This window comes from Pongo abelii, chromosome 8 (genome assembly GCF_028885655.2).
Source record: "Pongo abelii isolate AG06213 chromosome 8, NHGRI_mPonAbe1-v2.0_pri, whole genome shotgun sequence".
Classification (NCBI taxonomy): Eukaryota; Metazoa; Chordata; class Mammalia; order Primates; family Hominidae; genus Pongo; species Pongo abelii.
Genome location: NC_071993.2, coordinates 55,913,367 through 55,917,500, shown reverse-complemented (window position 1 = coordinate 55,917,500; position 4,134 = coordinate 55,913,367). Strand labels below are relative to the sequence as shown.

The 4,134-nt window shown below is 53.6% G+C and overlaps 1 protein-coding gene across 3 annotated transcripts in view; it reads left to right on the top strand.

The window, feature by feature from the left end:
• DRGX (dorsal root ganglia homeobox) overlaps positions 1-72 on the top strand; it is a 31,952-nt gene extending 31,880 nt beyond the window's left edge. For 2 of the 3 annotated variants that reach the window (XM_054522315.2, XM_054522316.2), the window contains exon 8: positions 1-67. This exon is cut by the window's left edge and continues 2,239 nt beyond it. The gene's annotated coding sequence lies outside the window, so the exon portion shown is untranslated. The other variant, XM_009245380.4, reaches the window with a different exon arrangement.
• The last annotated feature ends 4,062 nt before the right edge of the window (positions 73-4,134 follow it).

The following is a 4,134-nucleotide window of genomic DNA, read 5'->3' as shown; positions in this document are numbered from 1 at the left end:
AAAAAGTAACGATGCATGATGTAGTTTCTGTTTGTTTAAATACCCAAATAAATTTAGAGGAGTTAAAAGAAAGATCGAAAAAGCTCAGGTCCTCTCTTTGTTTCTCCCAGCCCTGAGGCTGCAGGGCTGGGTGGAGTCTGCGCTCTTCAATCTTCTACTTTGGCCAACGTGCAAATGGAAACCTGGAAACTTCCAGGAGGAGGGCATTGAGGCCTTGGCTCAGGAACCTTTTAGTGGACGCTGGGACAAGACAGGGGCCTCTGTGCAGATCAGAGCCCTCCCCAAGGCATTGACAAGCACTGCATTGCAGGGTCATTCTCACTGGAGCCCCTGTAGGTTGCCCTGTCTGCAGAAGTTCATCACGTGACTGTAAAAGGCAGCTGGGCTTCAGTGTGGGAAGGAGGCTTTGGCCCCAGGGCTTGATTGATTAATTAATTTATTATTATTATTATTCATTTATTAGTTGAGGCAAATGAAGTCCATTCCTGAATGCACTCCAGGTTATGGGAAAGGGGCCTAGAAACCACTGAAGTTATGACTGTGACTGGGGCAGCAGCCCAGCCTTGTTGGGCATGACAGCCTGCCTGGAGGAGGAGCAACTGTGGCATGGCACGGAGTCAGGGCGGGCAGCCCTGGCATGGGACCTGGGGGACTTGGGGGCTCCTCCTCCATTCCTCAGTGGGTGCCCAGTGTCTGATCTCTCAGTTGGGTAGAAAGAACTTCCTTTGACTCTGCCACTGTCTCATTTCCTGGGAACTTTACTAGGTTAGCACATTTAATCCCAATGATAAACCCACAATGTAAGTCCTACTATTGCCATTTCACAGTTAAGGAAACTGAGGCACATTAAGGTCGGGCAACTTTTGTGAAGCTACATAGTTGATAGGCTCTGATAGGAAGAGGGAAACCTCGGCTTCATTGGCTGTCACACAGAGAGTGGTTAATAAATGACTTGATGAGATCAACTGGGCTCAGTCTTCAAGGCCAGGAGCTCCACGGAGGCATATGAGGACCTGTTGGTCCCAGCAGGTTTCACAGATGGTGAGCCATGGTTTGACTTTGCTCACTGTCTTTTGGGTTCTGTCCTGGATGGGCCTGTGGGAGGGGAGTATGAACCACCCCAGCACCCTGTCAGACCTCAGTGTCTCCCTCCCCTGGGTCCGGCCTGGCAGGGGCAGGGGCAAGCCTGCCCCCATTTTATCTGCACTTGGCCTTAGGTGTGTGCCTGTCTGAGAGCAGGCCCAGCAGCAATCCCTGAACTCAATGGTGCCCGGAGCTTCTGGGCCCCTCCAATGGATATTCTAGCAAGACGGGACACCAAGAAGGCTCCTGAGACTCAACCAGTCTATGTAATGGAAACTCTTTCTTCCTAATTTTCTGGCTTCACCAGAAAAAGTGAAACCTTTACAGATTCAGAGCTTCATCAAAGTTGGTTAAGAGCATGTTTCACTTCTTCAGAATCCTAGCCCTAAGGGCTGTGTGACTCTGGGTGAGTCACCTAACCTCTATGTGCTTCAGTCATCTACATAATAATGGCACCAGCCTCCCAGGGCTCTTTGGAGATTAAATGAATGGATAGCTACATGGTGCCTGGCAAGTGCAGTATAAAAGCCAGCTCCTGTTCCACCAAGCCTCACACATGCCAAAGGCTTGAAGACCTTTTTCAGGTGAAAACCTCACTTTCTCAAGAAGGAAATGATGGAATGGCTTTCAGCTGCGCCTGAGCCGGCAGAGGAAGTTGGGATTGCCACTCCCTTTCCTGAGCAAATTGTGTGGGCTGTTAGGAGGGTTGATTTTCAGGAGGAGGTGTGTGCCCAGCACTTGAGCTTGGAAGGGAATCTGCAGTACCCAGAGGCAGGGATGGGCATGAAGGCTGGGGTCAGGGAGAGTGTCTTAGAGAGAGCTCTTCTAGTGGCAAGTACTGGGAAGCACTGAAGCCAGTTTATGTCAAAAAGCACCTTTAGGAGGAGGATACCAAGTGATCTCATAGAGCTCAGGATGGCTGAGACTCTAGTCCTGGGATCCCAGTGAGACAGGCACCAAGAAGCAGGGGGTTGTCAGGAACCTCCCTCGTTTTCCCCCGCAGTTTGGCCCTCTCTGCTCTCTCACAGCCATCAGCCAGGCCGGGATCACTGTGACTTTCCAGCCTCAGCCACACCCTTTGGGGACTTGAGCCAGCAGACACCTCTGGTCTCATCACGAGTGGTCAATCATGTCCACTCTGGCCCTGCCCTGCCCGGGGGAGGGAACATGGCTTTAAGTCTCTGGGCTGGGGATCTGGGTCGACACCCAGCATGTACCCCCATTACCCCCACGGGGATGGCACCAGAGGCAGAGAAGGGCACAGATGTAGAAAATCCAGTCCCTGCTGAGGCAAGTTAAACCAAAGGATGATAGGTTTCCCTGAGACAGGGACTATAAGGGCTTATATTTTTATTATTTTTAAATGATAATGCAGCTTCATTCTGGTCTCCACTCATGAACACCGTCAGCCTACTTCAGAGAATTCCACATTTGGCTGTTTTTCTCATCAAGACTTGGCCAAATACCTTCTACAGCAGCTCTAGCAAACTTGTAGGAACAGAGGGTGTGCCTGCCGCACCCAGGAAGCTTAAAGACCCTAGGGCTGTGGAACACCCAGGTGTCCCTTTGGAGCCGTTCTCAGCTGCCTGCCTGTGTCCAGATTATACTCCCAATGACAACAAAGCCCTGGCCTCTGAGTTTGGACGCCCTTGGCCCCAGCACCACCAACTGCCGTCTGAGGGGGATGACATAATTAGTGCGAGACTGGCAGGTGCTTGGGGCCTGCAGTCCTTGTGGCCAAGAGCAGTGGCCCCAACCTTCCTCCCAACCTGAGCTGTTCTGGCAGAGCCGGCCCTCCTGGCTCTCAGTCCCATAACAGGAGTCAGGGTAATGTGTTTGGATAAACCAGAATCCATCCCCCAGCCCCCAGGAAGAGCATTTTAGAGAAGGTGGCTGCCCCTGCCCAGATATGGGCTTTTTAGCTGCCTCTCTCTGAGCCACCTCAAGACAAAGCGAGGCATCCCAGTGGAAAGCAGCATTGGCTGGTGCCCCGGAAGTGCCTAGGGCCTCTCCTACCCTGGTACCCTGGAAGCACCTAGGGCCTGTCCTGCACCCTGCCAGATGGACCAAGGAGACTGGCCTGGGAGCCCAGCCTGTGCTTACTGCTGCTGCCTGCCATCTGCTCACCGGCCTCTTAGCTGACAACAGGGCCCCTGCCAGGCGAAGCTGCTTCTTGTCAGAGCCTGGCTGTGTTCAGGATGGGCCATTGCTCTTTAGCACACCTCCTTAGGTCCTGGGCACCACCCCCTCCCTCTTGCTGGGTGCATTGTCAGACAACGCTGGAGCTGAGGCTGCCTGGCCCTGGCCGGGCTCAGCTAGGTGGCCCAGATGCCACAGCAACCCCTATCTTGGGACCTCTGCTGTGGCTGGGAGAGGAGGCTTGCCAGCTGTTGGAGGGCTGCCAACCCTGCCTGGGCTACGCGGCGTTGGGGAGTTGAGTGGGAGAGGGCACTCATCCATCCTGAGCCAGGGTCTAGAGAACAAAGGGGGGTGATGCAGGAGGAAATTACCCAAGCTGGGGGTCCACCAGGTCAAGGGTTGCCTGGCAGCTGCCAAGGGGGCAAGGCGTTCCTTGCAGTCTCTGGTGGCCTTATTCCTCCACTCAGCAGAGAGGAGCAGCCCTTGCTGTAGCCCTGGCCCTGGAGACCCTCCTCTGGGGTGGAGTTCCCCATACATGGTAACACTCCAGCAGGGTTACTGCTGCTTGGGGCGGAGGAAGCATCACAGGTCTGGGAATCAGAGGCCTGACATTCCTAGCTATGTGACTGTGGGCAAGCCATTTAACCTCTCTGTGCCTCATTTCTTTATCTGTATCATGGAAAGAATCATCCTAACTTCGAGTACAGAGGGTTATTGTGAGGAGTCAAGGAAATGATCCATGTGAAGGCAGTTTTTGAACCACTCTCAGGAGAACAAGGTCATTGGCAGCACACAGCGCTGTCTGAAGCTGCCTCCTGCTGCATCAGTGTGGCCTGGCAAAATGCAACCTAAGAGCAGAGAGGAGGCAGCGCCAGGAAGTGAATCGCATGGACTCTCCCCAGGGCTTTGCCT